Here is an 18,987-nt window from a genome sequence, read left to right as displayed (position 1 = left end):
GTTATTGAACGAAGGCTGTCGGTCGCAGTCGCCGGCGCTTCCATGAACTAAGTGCAACTACGGATAGTTTATTTTTATGCTCCCAGATTTAGTAGTTACAGAAAACAGTTTGCATCTTATGCTAAACAGGCAACAAGTGATGGCCCTTTCTATATCGCATCGTAAGCAACACCGCTCGTTGCCACGCGAGTACGGCGGGCATCGGCATTTTCGCGTGCTATAGTACGGCTAGGTGGTCGTTGTCGCCGTTTTCGATGTGCCTGGGACATTCATGCCTTCTCGTCTCAGTGTGATCGCTTGTGACATGTGCATGTGAAGTGTTCGTATATGCTTTGAACATTTCCTCATTATTTCCTGTGAGCGGTGCACGGTTTCTACTGTACTTGAAGCGAACAGCGAGCGGTGGCCGTACCTACGTCGATGTAAACAAATGCGCCGTTCTTGCGTTGCATAAATACCCTAGGCGCAGTGTCGCCCCTTCAAAGAGCTATGGCCACTGTGGGCAAGACTCAGCTATAAAAGCAGTTTTTATCATCCTACTAGCGTACGTTCAGTGCAGATCTAACAGTGGCAAATGCATTAGCTCGGCTGCTATATTGACCCTTTTCGCGGCGATCCCGTGGGCGCTGCCATGTTTGATCACGTGGTGACGCGTCCATTGCTTGCCTCAACGGCCTCAACTGCCTCCTTGTTTACCATAGATGTGTATGACGCCGGTGCGGCTTAGCAAACCTGTTTCGGGAGATAGTGTCGACGGTGAGTGGGTGGACGACACGAAGCTTTGCCCACAGCTTCAGAGAACAAGTCCAAACGGCGCGAGCAGCGTATACGGTGCTTGCTCTAAAAGTGGGGTTAAATATGAATTCCAAAGTTTCCGCTCATGAAATGAATCAGGATTACTGTGTTTTGCTCTTCGTTTCTTATTTGGCAAATATTTTGAGGCAGCGGATTGTCATATTTCTGACTCAGTAAAGTTTCTCGGTGTGGTCACTATCTGATTATTTTCTGGGTAATCGCTCGCGCTTGCGCTCAGTTTCGTTAGGTCTATTCTTGCTGCGCACAAGGCTTGAAACGCAGCTGTTCTGTACACTACACCCAACCTGTATACTACACCCATACCTTGTATCAAAGATGTATTATCGCTAGTAACTCGCTTACTCACGTGGACTGTCACGAAACATTCAGCTTCGACCATTCGTGCGCTATCGGTGTAGTCCGTCATTTATTGTGCGTATAAAGTGCCCATATATTCAAGTGTGCGCCCATTCACTTATTCTTCACACGTTAGTGAAACAGTGGGCGTAAGTTTCCCTGCCTGTTGGGGTAGATGGGTGTTGATCCTGTGCGCGAAACCTACTATGACAGGAAGCGGCGCTACTCCCTTTGTCATTGTTTAACGAGTGGTACTCACTCTTGCCGACGTACCGGGGCTGAAGCCCTTTGTTTGAAGGTTAGCGACACAATGCTGGAGGATGATCGAATTTCTGTATACTCCAGGAAAGCCGTAGATCTCAAAAGTGCCAGAAAAATGTGCGGACAGTTGCAGCAGCGGTCCGCGAACTTGGCCCCATATATTCATTACATTCCTTAATATGCTAGTCACAATTTTTGCAGCCAACTACTGCACGCGTCTTCAATCAACATGATTAAAACCAGCATGAATGAAGCACAGCGCGTTAGCGAAAACTCAGTTGCATTTCCGACAGCTGATCGCACAGAAGCAAGGTAGAAGCGGTAATGGTTTCGTATTCATGTGCTGTCACTGAGACAACGTATGGCGCGCCGCCGTAAGCGCCATCTCGTTTCTCTAGAACAAACTGCTGCGCGAAAAGGGTCAATACGATACGGCTAACCTCCGCTGAGTGGAATCGACCACAGCTTAAACTTGATCTGGGCGGCGGGCGAGTGTTCACGTTCGTGCATTTCAAATTCCGAAGCAAGTTTGGACTCATATTCCGTACGAATAAATATGAATAACAGGAATACAAGCCTAGGTGCTGTGTCAATCGCGTTACGGTGCGATGTCTTCGTTCAAAGGCACATCGCACAGGGACTGGTTTTGTCGGCGTAGCTGCACGAAATAACGTCATCATATTTCGACGACTTGTGGTTGTAAGTCGCACTAGAGTCATCGCCGGCCTAGCCATCCTGTCCAACAAGCGGCCACTCACACAAAGCGAAAATAACAACGACTGACAAATGCACAAACCCATTTCAGCTCGCTTCTTCCAGCGTGCCTCTGCGTCGCGCGGGGCCCCGACGCCGTACATATTGTTTCTCGCGGAGCCCGCTAAGGTGGCGCCACAGCGCAATGCAAAAGGCGGATCGAGGAGGAAAGCGCGCGCGGAGGAGAGTGTGCCTACTTTCAAGATCAAGGGGTTTTAACCGTTGGGCCCTCGCTGCGCCCTCTGTATGACGTCACACCCCGACATACACGCGACATCGACCACTGCAGCGCGCACGTTCAAAAAAAGTCGTGCTCGTCGCGGGATTAATGTGCGCTGATTCTGCGTCGACCCGCGTCAATGTGCTGATCCAGTCTGGTTGGACTCCGGGAGTGACTGTTTCACCCAAAACAGTGCTTCAACTCGTGAATTGGTGCCAGCGACGCTGCCCGACAACCACGTAGGCCTAACCCTTCACGTCGGCTACGGAGCGTCAACGGCCCTCGGGAGAGAGGCGAACAAGTGCCAACAAGCAAAATGGGTAGGCCCCACCGCGGCATGTCTAAGAAGACAACCACGGACGATGAGCCAATGATTCAATGCGGCAGCTACGACAGCTGGTTCTACCTGGAGGACTCCCCGTTCTCCTCCATAGAGGAGGCCCAGGGTAAGAGTTTCACATGCAAGTTGTGCACGAAGATTTCTGCAGTACATGCGCTAATAGCACACCAAGAAAGAAAGATGAGCGCCGAGAGCAGTCTCGACATCAAAACATTGAGAACACAATGGGAAAAATCGGAGATCGAGGGCAGGGCAGAAATACAAAGACTACAACAGTCACTGAATGCCGAGCGCGAACGCGAACGGCTGTCAGAGGAGGTGATAGCACTCCAAGCCAAAATTGAAGAGCTTGGCAAGAGAGAAGGCACTTCATCGGGGCAGAAATGCCAAGCACTTGAAGACACAAAGGAAAGCAAAACGACACCGGAAAGACAGGAACCCCCACCCAGTCAAACGAGAGGCAGCCCAACACAGAATGAGGACTAGGAAAACGCAAAACAGAGAGAGGAAACAGAGACAAGCGCAGGCCCAAGGATCAAAGTGGGCAAGAAAAACAATTTTAAAAACACAGAATACAACCTAATAGCACCCCCTCACAACCGAAGGGCTAATCAAAAGGCCCAAAGCCAGTCAGGGCAACGGCCCAGCAACAACCCACCCCAGCAGCGCTAGCAGACGGTGGTGCTGGGCGACTCAAATGCCCATAGACTAAAAAAACTCCTATATAAGAAAATCAACGACCAGAGGCTCCGCATAACCACCAAATCAGGAGCAACTACTAATGAAACATTCCTTCGAGCGGAAGGAGAAATTGCTCGTACAGACGCCTCCAACATCAAACTCCAACTAATAATTCACGTAGGTACTGTCGAAGCACTAAGTGACACAGGAGTTGAGAAGGCCGTTGAACAGCTCACAGAAAAATTACTATTCTGGAACGAGAAGGCACCCCAAGACCACTATGTTATAAGTGCCATACCAGAACTGAAGTCGCGAGGCCCCCAGGCAGAAACAGCCTGTCGTAAATGGAACCAACAAACAAAAACTTGTGCACTTCACTCGGCCCCAGAATAGAATTTCTCACCACTGGGGATGAGCTCAACCAAGACAGCTTCAATGACATCCACTATACTGAAGCAACAGGATACTATGTGAGCTCCCTACTTGCCCAAAAATAACTCCTTTTTTAGGAAACAACACACACGAACACAGTCACATCACAAAACCGCAGACGCCCCAATGGTACAGACCAGAGACAGTGAGGACGCTGTTGAAAGCTATGTCAACAGCACTTGGCCAATTAAGTCCAACAAGACGCCACTGAAGAAAGGTCTCATTAAAGCTAAGCTAAAGCTCTTACCACTAGCATCACAGACACAAAAAGACAACAGGACAGAACACAATCAACAGGCTACTCAAGATGAAGACAGCAACGCTTGGCTGAACACGAAGACGACTGTAAACCAAACTGAAGAGGATCAAGTTAGCCAAGACAACACGCAGGATCTCAACCCCCATACAAAATCCAAACAAGATTCCCTATACCCATAAAGAAAACGCAAAAAAGTAAAATCGGGAGACAAACAAAAGAAGAACTTATCCATCTGCCTACTAAACATGCAAGGAAGCAGCAGACTGAAATGGGAAGAAGTACAGCATGAAATCAGCCAGCAGAAAATTGATTTATACGCACTAACTGAAACACACCTCAGAGATGATGAAGAACCCAATTTACACAACGGTTTAGAGTGGTATGGACAAAATAGAAAAAGGGGCACCAAACGTGGAGGAGGGGTTGGATTCCTTGCACAAACCACCCAGAATATCTGTATTGGAGAGGACCAAAACGCTTGTCAAGAACACATGTGGATCAAGCTAGAAATAGAAAAACGCAACATATATTTGTGTGATATACATGGCTGCATCATCTGAAGAAGAAGAATGGAATAGAAAAATATATGAATGCATCACTAAGGATATCCAACAAAAATACAATGGACATCCTATTTTCCTCCTGGGCGACTTCAACTGTCATATAATGGAGCTTGAAGGCAAAGAAAAGGATGTAATGGGCTTCCGCAGCCTAGTGGAAAAATGCCACCTATCCATAGCAAACCTAGACCCACTCTGCCAAGGCACCTACACATGGACACGACACACTCAAAAGTCAGCCATTGACTATGTGTTATACAACAACCAGGCCACCATGTAACACATCCAAATAAAATCAATGCACATTGACGAATACAAAGCAAACAGCTGTTGTAGCGATCATAACAGAATTAAAATACTTCTAGATACCACTACACCCCGCTCACAAAACAAAAAGACAAGCACAACAAGGCACTGGAAGGTGAGAGACAGATAAATTAGAAGAGTTTGCATCACAACTAGAAGAAAAAATGGAAAACACCAAAACCTATGAAGAGTTCATCGAACAATGTCTACTAATGGCAGACAAAACTATTGGCCAGACAAAAGGGATGACCCAAACACGACCAACGCCATGGTTTGATAAGGAAGTTAAAGAAGAAATATCAAAACTCAAAAGCCTATCCAGGCTACACCGACATACAAATGACAAGGACTCGACGGCAAAAGCCAACGCATGGCAAGCCTACTTAAACCAGAAACAAAAGTTGAACACTTGGTGACCGAAAACGTTGACACCACTTTCAAGCAACAAGAAAGCCACATAATAAAGGAACGAAAACATTACAGTCAAAGTTCTGGATGTATATCGACTCCCTACGACCAAAAGAGACCACACTAAAAACTGCCTTGCACACTACCTCGGGACTAGTCTTGACAACACGAGAAGAGATGGAAACATACCTGACATCACACTTCACAACACTCCAAGACAATCCACAAGAGCATGCACCACAGGCCACAAACACAGCCACTGATAAGATGAACACGAGGAAGCAAGAGCATAGTATACTGAACCCAATATCCACAACAGAGCTGAAACGACGCATCAACGACATTAAAAACCAAACCCGCAGGGGCGTCTGCGTCAGCAGGCGTTTGGTGTGTTGCGACACCACGGACCCGAGCACACGAGGGTCGGACCCTCCCACGCTTAACCATGCGTGGCTTAGCCGTGTCCGGGGAAAAGGGGATCCTGGGGGATGAGCCGACGCTGAGTGTTTGGACCTTTAGGGCCCCTCAGCAGAGGCAACACGCCCCTTTGGCCTCGGCTTCACGTAGACGACACCCTCGGACTGACCCACCCAGGGGAAATCGGTAGTTGCCTTTTCCTGTCCTCCTCTTCAATCTTCGTCTTTTTCTCTCACTTTCAATCTTTCCTGTCTCCTCCTCACTTCTGATTTTCTGATCCTCCAGGCAGCTAGGGTTAACCTTGTGTGAGATGGCCAACCTTGGTTATATCATATTTGGCTATATTGGCTGCGTACAGCTGGCGTTGGCAGGTATTGTTTATAACAACTCTGTCACGTCCCCTTGTTGAGCTCCGTGGTGGGCGGCTGGCACCGCTGCCGAAATCACGCTAATTTGTATGGCTTCCTCATACCCTAAACTCCCTGATCGCCCTCTCATAAAAAGAGGGCGCACCGATGACTCTCAACTTTTTCGCTAAGACCACCGAAAATTTCCCACGTTTCCACGTGATTCACAGTGAATCCCCCGGTAAAATCGTAAGAACAGTATCACCTTTTGTAGTTGCTAAATGCCTGACTCTCTTGGTCCTGGTTACAAAGTAACGAAAATGGCCAGTGGTGACATTCTCCTCGAAATCCGTGACAAAGCACAGCACGAAAATCTGGCAAAACTTGTCTCGTTTGGTGACACCCACATTTCTGCAAGCCCTCATCGTTCTATGAATAGTACACGAGGGGTAGTATCAGATCAAGACCTACTGGAATTGACTGGGGCAGAGCTCCTAGAGGGCTGGAAAGAGCAACACGTGACGAATGTGCAGCGAATCAAGATCCGGCGAGACAAGGAAATTCCTACAAGACACCTTATACTTAATTTTTGTACTAGCACGCTCCCCGAACAAATTGAAACAGGTTACATGAAAATAAATGTCAGACCTTACATTCCGAACCCCCGACGCTGCTTTAAGTGCCAAAGATTCCGTCACGGCTCTCAGAGCTGCCGGGGCCGTACCACCTGTGCAAAGTGCGCATCACACGACCATCCTGCGGAGAACTGTAACGACCCACCCCACTGTGCAAACTGAGGGTGAACACCCGGCATATTCACGCTCCTGTCCCTCATGGAAAAAAGAAAAAGAAGTTATAACACTTAAAGTAAAAGAAAACATTTCCTTCAAAGAAGCACGAAAGCGCCTCTCATTTGTGGGGCCTTCTTTCTCCGAAGTGGCACGGCCGGGGGCAGTGCCACAACGGTTCTCGGCGGCGGTTCGAACCACGCAAAGTGGCCCGGCGGTAGCGCCACCCGCCCCCACTGCGGGATCAGCTAGTGCTGTTCCGCCATCCAGCAAGAAGAGCCAGCAGTCCTCCGTGCCTGCGGGCTCTACGACACCTAGGGCCTCTGCTCGTGCAGAGAAGCCCGAAACACCCGTGAGCGTGCGCCGCGAGCGGGCATCCAGCGCCTTGGCGGAGGTGATGGATACGTCACAAAGCCCACCGGCGTCTGAGACGCCGAATGATCGGCGCAGCTCTCAGGAGCGCGCCAAAAAAGACAAACCCCGCATCACGGGGCCCGGAAAGGGCCTTGTGGGCTAACACAGATTTCCCCTCTTAAACACACAGCACAACATACTCCCACTATTGATACACAAATACTATATTGGAATGTCAGGGGTCTTCTCCACAACCTCGATGACGTTAAGGAACACCTACTTAAACATAATCCAAAATTGCTGTGTGTTCAAGAGACACATCTGAAACATTCACACACAAACTTTCTTCGCCAGTACACCAACTACCCTAACTGCCCTTGAGGCAGTGTCAGTTAGGGTAGTTCTTTTCAATAAGCTGGTAACTGTTCTATATATATACCCCCAAGCTATCACCTCATCAAAACAGATTTTTATAACCTCATAGATCAACTGCCGGAACCCTACCTACTCGTGGGGGATTTTAATGATCACAACACCTTGTGGGGAGACTCCCGATGCGACGCGAGAGGTCGACTCATTGAAAATTTTCTTCTGACCTCTGGTGCCTGTCTCTTTAATAAGAAGGAGCCGACGTATTACAACGCCCAACACGATTCGTATTCATCGATAGACCTTGCACTTGGATCCGCTTTCCTTCTGCCTGACCTTGAAAGGAATGTCATCAAAAATCCTTTTGGAAGTGACCACTTCCCTGTAACTTCGAACTTAATAACGCAGCATGACCACCCTCCCAGTATTCCTCCATGCAAATTAGCATCTGCTGACTGGGAGCAATTTAAAGAATCAACTTATTTACCACGAGATTTTATTAACAATTTTAGTATCAACGATGCTGTTGCATATTTTACCGCTTTTATTATTGATGCTGTTGAAAAGTGTATCCCACAAACGAATGCTAGCTCACGTAAAAGACGTGTTCCCTGGTGGAACGAAGACTGTAGACAGGCGCGAAAAAGGCAAAATAAGGCAGGGGGCATATTGCGTAGATCTCCAAATGCTGAAAATCTCGTTCAAGTTAAACAGATTAAATCGCAGGGAAGGCGGACACGACGTCCGGCAAAAAGAGAAAGCTGGGTGAGGTTTATCTCGGGTATAAATTCCTACACACAGGAGGCAAATGTATGGAATGGCGTAAGAAAGCTAAAGGGGCAACAAATTCATCCGTTGCCTCTGGTTAATGACCAAGGGAATACCTTGCAGGACCAGGCAGACTGTCTTGGGGAGCACTTTGAGCATGTGTCAAGCTCAATCCATTATTCGAAATCCTTCCTTAAATACAAACAGATAGAAGAATGCAAGCCATTTATACGCAAATGCCGACAGAACGAACCGTATAACCGTCCTTTTAATATTGCCGAGTTGAGAGCTGCATTGATCGCATGTAAGAGCTCTGCACCGGGACCCGACAGAGTCATGTATGACATGATTAAGAACGTGCACACTGATACACAACTAACACCACTGGCGCTTCTCAACACTATTTGGGCTGCCGGATATCTTCCATCCGCATGGAAAGAAGCGATTGTGGTCCCTGTATTGGAGCAGGGTAAAGATCCTTCCTTGGCGGCAAGTTACCGTCCCATAGCTCTCACAAGTTGCCTGTGCAAGCTATTTGAAAAAATGGTTAATCGACGCCTCATACATTTCCTTGAACTGAACAAAATGCTTGATCCCTATCAGTGTGGCTTTAGAGAAGGCCGATCCACAACTGTTCATCTTGTGCGCATTGAAGGAAATATCCGAGACGCATTTGTACATAAACAGTTTTTCTTATCGGTTTTCCTCGATATGGAGAAGGCGTACGACACAACATGGCGTTACGGAATCCTGAGAGACTTGGCTATAATAGGCATCCATGGCAATATGCTAAGCCTAATACAAAGCTATTTGTCCAATCGTACCTTCCGCGTCAAAAACTGGAATGTATTTTCACGCCCATTCATGCAGGAAACTGGTGTACCCCAGGGAGGCGTGCTCAGCTGCACACTGTTTATCGTCAAGATGAACACACTCCGTGCCTCATTACCACCGGCTATTTTTTATTCCGTCTACGTAGACGACATACAAATAGGCTTCAAGTCATGTAACCTCGCAGTGTGTGAGAGACAGGTACAGCAGGGCTTAAACAAGGTAACGAAGTGGGCAGACGAATTTGCAGATAATCTTCATGTAGCGCAAAAAACACACGGACGTAGAAGAAGAACGGAGACACACACAGGCGCTATTTTATCTATCGGTATTTCGAAGGTCACATCAAGGGGACTAAGACATTCAGAGATTATGCTAGTAACACCCTCACATTCTTTTTGAAAACACTGAGTGGTGCAGTCAAGAAACAAAAGAAAATCATCAACATACCGGAACGCTCTGCAGACTGACGTTCCCCTAAGTCTCTCAGCCAACACTCTGTCTAGTTTTGCAAGATATAGGTTACTCAGAAGAGGTGCCAAACATGACCCGATACATATTCCTTTCTTCTGTAAAAACGGAACATTATCCCACAGGATAAACGTTGAAGTCAGGTATTGCTTTAGTAGGGCTAAAAACCTTTGAACCGAGGTTGCCGCTTCATTGCAAAACCCCACTGCACCATATTCATCTATGCTTTCTTCAACGCAGGTTAACAGGTCAGTCTGAGGAATAGAGTAATAAAGGTCTTTTATGTCAGCGGAGAATGCATTGAGCCTTTTGTCAGAATGCGCTTGTGCGAACTCTAAAACTTCATCTGAACTCTTCACAAGGAAGGGGTCGTGAATGTCGAGAAGAGTTAGTGATTTTAGCAGGTATGCAGCTATTTCCTTCTGCCATGTCCCTTTCTCAGACACAATTACCCTAAAAGGGGCGTTATTTTTGTGCGTCTTCGCGCTAAAAATACGTCTAAACTCTTGCCTCTGTTCTTCTCGATGTTTTTTACAACCTTGTTTAGGTTCATTTTTTTGCACATTTCAATCGCTTTAGCTTGGACCTTAGCCAAACAAACGCCTTTATGTTGCCTAAATACACCCGAGATGGCTTCTTTTGCTTTTGAGAAGAAGGATCCATGGGTCATGACCGCAAACCCACCTTCCTTGTCAGCAGGCACTGCACACAACGATTTATCTACTAAGTACGAGGCTACGCTACGTACAGAAATCTTTGACGGTTGAGGCTTACAGCGTTTTAGAGCGTCGACGCCTTCGGAGGTCACTCTGCCGGCTTCGTCCTCCGGTGCTTGCCGGGAGACTTGACGCACTAGCGAAAGCTGCTCAGGTCTTGTCCTCGCGGTTTCTACGGCGAATTTTGGTCCGTGTGCGAGAACTCTCTGGATTCCTTCAGGAAGGTGGATTCCTTGGTCAACGTGAGCCTTGCAGGTAGGTGTCCGGTAGTCTCCGTTCTTCTTCTACGTCCGTGTGTTTTTTGCGCTACATGAAGATTATCTGCAAACATGTTATACCAACAAGCCCAAATGTCTACACTGATGGGCAGACGAAAACGGGTTTAAAGTTAACCCCTACAAAAGTTCTTGTGTTCTTTTCACAAGAAAGAGAGGCCTGATTCCAGATCCCTGTGTAGAACTGCATGGACAGCAAATACCTGTGAACAAAGAACACAAGTTTCTAGGCATCATACTTGACTTTAAGCTAACTTTCATCCCCCACATAAAATATCTCAAAGCAAAATGCCTAAAAACAATGAACCTCATGAAGATCTTATCTCACACATCATGGAGCAGCGACAGGAAATGTTTAATGAATCTTTACAAGATCCTAACTCGATCGCGACTGGATTATGGCGCTGTAGTACATAACTCTGCTGCCCCCAGTGCGCTAAAGATGCTGGATCCAATTCACCATCTAGGTATCCGCCTGGCCACCGGCGCTTTCAGAACAAGCCCTATTGAAGCCTATATGCAGAATCGAATGAATGGTCACTTCATCTCCAGAGATCATACATCAGCTTCACATACTTCCTCAAAGTTCACTCTAATCATGAACATCCATGTTCTCAAACCGTTAACGATTTGACGTGTACTGCACTTTTCCATAATACACCCTCTGTGAGACGGCCTTTCTCACTACGTGTGAGAGAACTTAGCGAAGAAATGGATGTCACACTTCTCGAACACCGTTTAATGCCTCCAAGTAAGCTTTTAGCACCCTGGGAGTGGCAGGTGATAGAATGTGATGTATCCTTTGTGGAGGTCACAAAGCACGCTCCTGAACTCGAAATCGCAATACATTTCCGTGAACTCCAATCGAGGTACTGTTGCCCTGAATTCTACACCGACGCGTCAAAGTCCCATGCTGGTGTATCTTACGCGGCTGTCGGTCCATCTTTCTCTGAATCAGACGTATTGAACCCTTATACAAGTATGTTCACTGCAGAAGCCTATGCAGTACTGTCTGCGTTTAAACACATTAGGAAATTAAAGCTACATAAGGCAATAATATTCACGGATTCCTTAAGTGTCGTAAAGGCACTAATGTCTTTAAGGAAACACAAAAATCCTGTTTTCATTGAACTTTACTCATATTTGTGCAATATTTACTCATCTGGTAGACATGTGACAATATGCTGGGTTCCTGGTATAGATCCATCGAAGGTAATGTGCTTGCAGACCAAGTGGCCACATCAATTACATCTCAAGCTACCAATCTTAGCAGTACTATTCCCGCCACAGATCTCAAGCCTTTTTTGCGAACGAAACTGCGAAACCACTGGCAACGCATGTGGGAGAGTGAAACAAATAATAAGCTCCACTTGATTAAGCCACAGTTAGGTTTCTGGCCCTGTGCAACTAAAACACGACGAACTGATGTCCTATTCTGCCGTCTCAGAATAGGACACACATATGGTACTCACAATTTTCTGTTGACTGGTAACGAGCCTCCAACCTGTGGTCGATGTGGTGAGAGGCTGACCGTCCTCCATGTCCTCTTGGAGTGCCGGGAAGCCGAAACAGAGAGAAGGAAACATTTTCCTCTTGCATACCACTGCCATATCCCTCTCCATCCCAGTATGTTTCTTGGCAAAGAACCGCTTTTTAATACCAAAGCAGGCCTAGGATTTTTGAATGACGTGGTACTACATGTGATTAGCCCTAGATATTCGTAGCACATCCTCCCACCAGAGGATGCTGCTGTGATAGTGCTCAGTATAGCACATGCCTCCAGGCATTTATGTTCAAGGGCTCTGTTGAGGCAATAGTGCTTCATGCCAATTTTCGCATCGGACATACTTTGCAAATAGTAACATTTATTTGCAATGCTTATTTCATGCTCATAGCACACGCCATCAGTCATTTCCATAATCTTATTACCTGTAGATTTTATGCATTTTACAGTGACTATTTTTAGGCCCCCTTACAGCCCGTCATATCCACCACTCGTAATTCATCGCTTCAATTCAAACTCATTAACACTGCCCTGGCGCTCTTTGGCCATTATTGGCCCTTGCGCCATTAAACCCCATATATCATCATCATCAAAAACCAAAAAGCAACAGGCCCTGATGATATCTCCAACGAATTCCTAAAGGCACTAAAGACAACAGCAAGAGAAACATTACGACAACACTTCAACAACATCCTTGAATCGGGCCAAATCCCACCACCATGGAAAGAGACTAAAGTCACCCTCATACACAAGGGCAAAGGAAAACCACTTGAACAACTAAATCCCTACCGCCAAATATCTATAATAAGCAATGTCCAAAAACTGTTCAGCGCAATCCTCAACCGAAGGCTACAAAAGTGATGTGAATCAAATAACATATTCCCAGAATCTCAAAATGGCTTCACACCAAACCGCAGGACAAGTGACCATATATTCACGCTCACCCAGGCTCTAGAAATGAAACATAAGGAAAAATCTATGCTATATCTGGCTTTCCTAGACATGGAAAAAGCCTATGACAGTGTCCCCCACTCGAGGCTTTGGCGAAAATTACAGGGCATTGGATTAGAATGTAAAAGCATAGACCGTATCAAGGACCTATACACGGGCTGTACAGCAGTGTACAGACTAAACGAACTCAGGTCGGAGAAAGTCCAGCAAAAGATAGGACTAAAACAAGGATGTCCCTTGTCGCCAACATTATTTAATATATACATTACACAACTCCTTCAAACATTAGGCAAAGAGGGACCAGGCCTCCGACTATCCACGATAACAACTGACGGGCAGGAGGAATACACCAAGATCTCGTGTCTGGCATTTGCCGATGATATTGTGCTGCTAGCAGAATCAGCAGCTGACCTCCAACACCAGCTTGACATCTGCTCCCGAGTCGCAGGAAACGACCAACTCAGGTTCAACACTGAAAAAACGCAGTGGATGGGAATAAACACAAACAACACTGGCAATGAATTCACCCTACAAGGGAACCTCATCAAAAAAGGCATCGCAATACAAATACCTCGGTGTAACACTCGGCGACCAACCAAATTATCTATGTCAACACCAAAACGCATTAGCCAAAAAATCAAATCGCCTCAAAGGCAACATCTGGAACTTGGCCATGCACTCATACAACCCATACACTGTTGGACGCACACTGTGGAAGGCAATATCCGTACCAAAGACAACGTACGCAGACGACGCGCTGGCCTACTCCAGCGAAACCATAAAATGCCTGGAGCGCCATCAAATAGAACTGGGCCGCTGGCTGCTGGGGGGTAGCATGGCTACAGCTAATGCAGCAGTAAGCGGGGAAATGAGCTGGTCCTTGTACGAGGCAAGGGATGCGAGGTCCAAAATACAATACGCCGGCAGACTCAAGTTCATGGCAAACACAAACTACAGTCGCAGAATATACCTACACCTAAGATACAAAAGCATCAAGACAGCCTGGATACGGAAATACATGTCCCTAGACACAAAATACAATCAAAACTACAAACACCACGAAACTAAGACAGAGACAGAATGGTGCAAGGCAGTCGTCAAAGAAATCAATGATGCTGAAACAACAATATGGCGCGCGGCAGTAGCAAAGAAGCAAAGCCTGGCACTTTATCACCAACACAAGCCGGAACCGTGCCCATCACCACACTATTGAGGAGACAGAGGCAGCGCCCTACTGTTTCAAGCCCGCACTGGCGCTTTCCTCACAAACCAACGCCGCCACGAACTATTCGGCGTGGATCCGACGTGTCGCTTGTGTGGTGCACAAGAAGAAGCCCTCCTCCACGTCTTACAGCAATGCCCGAGGCTTCCCCCAGACGCCCGATCGTGTACCCTGCCCGAGAGCCTAGCGCTGACCGGTAACACCGAGGATGAGCGAGCAGCACGCGCCGAGGCCACGAAGACCCGGCTAGAGCAGTGGGAACGTCAGGGCAGGCACGCTGAAAAATCAGGCAAAGTAACAACCAAGCAGTCATTTGACTCTCCAGCTAGAGCCACCTCATCACGGCAACGGTGAACTCTGACAGCGGCAGGTTTGCCGACGCCGGCTACGCCAAATGCGCGAGCCTCTGCCGGCTACAGCTGATCGTGACCGACGAAGCGGCAACGCGGTTGCATGGGACGTCGCGCGGGACGCGCGGACTTGACCCAGGCATGGCTGATGGATCGGATCGTACTGGCTTTGGTGATAATCCGAGACGACTGAACCGGACCAACCAGACGGCCTCAAAGACTGTGACGAACTGTGTTTTGTTTTGTTTTTCCTCTTTGCTTTATACGCCTCACTTTCTTTTTTTCTTGATGTTTACGTCTCCTGTGGCGTTGACAAACGCCTGCCCTGCGTTAAAAGGGATCAGGACCACTCACGCCGAACCCGAGACGGCGGAAGCGCTGCTGAACGAAAACAGTCGCCGATCACAATGCAAATGGCATCCACCATGCCTGAACCGGCTGTGTTCTCCGTGAAACTGCTGCTGGACACCATCAATCAGTACCCGGTCCTATATGACGAAAGTCATCCAAGGTACAAGGACGCGAACTACGAAAAAGAGAGAGATGGAAGAAGATTGCACAGGATTTGGGTGTGACTGGTAAGTGCACAGCACCTATGTTAATAGCGTTGTGGGTAAATTCCTCGTTGGCGTCACCTATTCTCCTCGCACAATTGGGTTTTCGTCGGACAGACTTTCTCGCGCCTGCGGCGCTCGTGCTGTATGTCATGCCGCATTATACCCTTCTCACGCCTTATGGCGCTCTACCTTCAAAAATACCATCGCTGATTTTCCCGGTGCAGCAGTAGGGGCCGTAGTAGAGACCGGGCCTGCTCTCATGGAGCAGTATCTTCGCTCGTGCCGGGCCGTTCGTTTGGTGCTCTCCGTGACTTTTTAAAACATTTTAACTCCCAGGGGACCATTAAAGAATGATTTTCTGAGAGTAGAATAGGTGACGCCAACGAGGAATCTATCGCGTTGTGTTGTCACGAGGGTAGCGTAAGTTTAAAAAGCGTATGTATGCGACTTCTACGCTGAACGTTTGATCGCGTCGAGTTGCGCGTTTCCTTCGGCAACGCCCGCGCTTCAGATTGTGATATGCATTTACAAACCGTGCGTTTTTACAGCCGCGGAGGTGTGTTTATTTGGTATATAGACAAACTGCGCGTTATCTCTAGAATACATACATTATCGGTGTCTAGAGGTATGCTAAAGTGCACTGGAATTTGGAAGCTGTGCCTGAAAGTGCATCAAGCACCACGCGTGTGAAAACGGATACGTGGAAGCCTCCGTCGTTTTCTTTCATTTCATATGTCACTGCCGGTTCCATACGGTGTGCCTGCATTTATTTTCGTTATTTTTGTGGAGTTTTCTTGCCGAATTACAAATTAAATATGTAAAAATCACTGCGTTACAATAGTCGGCATGCTGCTACAAAGAAATATGAGATGTATCACTTTTACCATGTAGATGTACATCAGTGCAGCGTTTGAATGTTTTTGTTCTTGCTTTCCAGATGCAATTTGCCTGAGCAAATTCCAAAATCTGAAGGACAACTTCACAAAAATTAAAACTAAAATAAAGGATAAGACAAAAATTGGAACCGCAGCAAAGAATGTACCCACAGTTAAATGGAAGCACTGCGAGGCAATGATTCCAATCATGGAGAAAGTGTACGAGGAGCCCATGTAAGTGATGTTGCCAGTTACGCCAATTCCCGTTTCCACAGCATTATGGTGCTACTTTATTTTGGGTTTAATTTGCAATGTACAACATAATTACACCACAACTGCTTGTGACTTGCTTTTTAAGGTACCTCGTTATTTGGTTTGAAGAGTATGCTCATTTGTTTTTCAATCCAAACTACCTTTACAGCAATTGCAGCAACATCGCCTTCGAGCATGCAGGAGGGTAAGAAACACTATCAATTAGAAATTCACTTTGTTCTGCAACTTCACTGTTGCAGGCGATTATATACATTTTATGCGTGGTAATATTTAACTTGGTGTTGTTTTCATAAAACTTATTGCAAGCATAACGCAATAGAAATATGTGATGTCGTTTTCTACTACACTGCAGTTAATTTGATAGATCGAATGTGCCTCAGATGTTTATAAAAAAATCGAAGAAAATCTGGCCAGTATCATCAAAGCATTGGATGTGTAAATGCAGCAAATGCTTTTATTAATCCTTGATGCAAATCAGACATGTACGCCGAAAGAGCCAGCACAAGCGAAGATGACTCCCAAGTCCAACCATTCAATGACATCCATGAGGTAGAGTGGTTCGATTTCGAGGCAGGCAGCAGCTGCTCGGGTGCCAGAAGTCCTCATCGCACTCCAAACACTGACACTTCTGAAACGTAATGATATCACGTTTTACTGCATGTTGAGTTATGGAAACCAAGCTTTGTAAAGTGCTACCCAATGCATAACTTTGTGCTATCACTCCTGCAGGTCACAACAGACAGATACACAGGAAACAGAAGTGGGGGCGCCAAATAGAAGGCAAGGAAGTTGCTGTGAAATGTGGTGTGTTCAAATCGTTGGAGGTCTACACAATAATTTCAATATTTGCGCAGTGCATCAAGGTCACGAAAATGTCGAAGGACTTCAAGAAGCCAGACGACGTAAGTTGAGAAATATTTTTGTGCAGGACATTATGAAAACGTATATATGTCCACTTGCAGTCCTTGTGACGATGACTGTGGCAGCTGAATGTCTGAGCCACATAAAGGCATCACGGAAACAAAGGGATCAGCAGAAAGACCTACTGCACGATTTCGCACATACCATGGTTGCTATAATACGTACTTTGCCTGTGGATGAACAATTTGACATTATGCATTCTGTGCACAACTTAGTGTATGATAAAATCAGAGGTCAGACAAAGAGAAAATGCAAATGAAATGTAATATTTCTAGTGCTCCAGCGCAACTGTGTACATTAAAATTTTAGACGTCAAGGAACTCAAAATTGAATTGGTTAGATGGTGAGATTACTATATAGAAGAATATTGCATAGGGTCATCAAGGTACATGTGTTTAGTGGAGCGTGATCATGCGCTACTAATTTCATTGCAGAAAGTTCATGTTTGCTAAAGTGAGTGTGGAAGGTTAGTTTTGTGTCTTCTTTATATTCTGTGTAGCCAGCGTGTTCTCTGCAAGTGTGTATTTTGGGGGGAATGGCTAGGATAAACTCAATAAATGTATGCTATAGCGTGATATAACGCAGACCTGCATTCCCATCTGTGTGCACTTATGAAACAAGGGCAATAAAAATGCAAATGATTAGAGAGTGAGTTAATTCAGGACATATTGTTGCATTTATTTTGTGTTGTTTCACTGATGTTATGCTGTAAAACTAAATAAAGTGCGAACTTACTTGGCTGGTTACCATCTGCAGTCTTTTACGTGGCTCTCCTGCCACGGCACCTTTCCCTCTGTGATGAAATATCTGCAGTTTCTCGCGCATGGCATAACCAACCCTGTAAAGCAAGGATTTAGATTAGATCACATTATTTACGAAACACAATGTCCCAAATATAGTTTGTTTCATTCAGTTATGTGGAATACTGTGTAATATAGCAAGAACATCTGCAGACCCTGAACGAACGCATACGAGCGACAACGGTGCAGGAGCAGAAAGGCAACTCGCTTTATTGCCAAGAACGACTTGTTCTTATACAAAGAACGCTATGACGTCACAGGGCCGTGTGCAATCTCTAATAGCACGATATCACAAGACGTCACACCAAAGCTTGCGCTACGACATTTCTTCCCACTTAGATTAAGTCGGCGCTTCACTTCCTAAAGCCCTCATGTCTAAACCTATCCGGCGGACGACGTCGCGCACGGCCGCTTCGTCGAAGCACGACTTCGGGCTTGCTTGGAACTTCTGTGCACAGCTCTGTTGGGGATGTGTCCTTGTGTGAAGTCGTCGTTGGTGCCTTAGTCGGAGAGTCGGTTGATGCCCTGGGAGTTAGACTCTGCATAGAGTTCCGCAATGCAGATTCCATGGGTTGTGCGGCGGTCGTCGGGAACCTTGTAGGGTTAACTACGGGATCTGTATGTGGCGGTTGTTGCGGCTTGGCCAGGCCGCATCGTGCCGGGAAGTAGCTGCCATGGTTCAGCTGAGACAGGTCTCGCAGAGTGACGCAAATGGTCAGCATGCACAAAGCACACTTCACCCGCCACATTCACAAGATATGTCACTGGGCTCACAATCTGCGTAACTACGCCGTCTTCCCAAGCCACATTTTCACCACGAACGCAT

This window comes from Dermacentor silvarum, chromosome 1 (genome assembly GCF_013339745.2).
Source record: "Dermacentor silvarum isolate Dsil-2018 chromosome 1, BIME_Dsil_1.4, whole genome shotgun sequence".
Lineage (NCBI taxonomy): Eukaryota > Metazoa > Arthropoda > Arachnida > Ixodida > Ixodidae > Dermacentor > Dermacentor silvarum.
Note: the sequence above shows the minus strand (reverse complement) of the source record.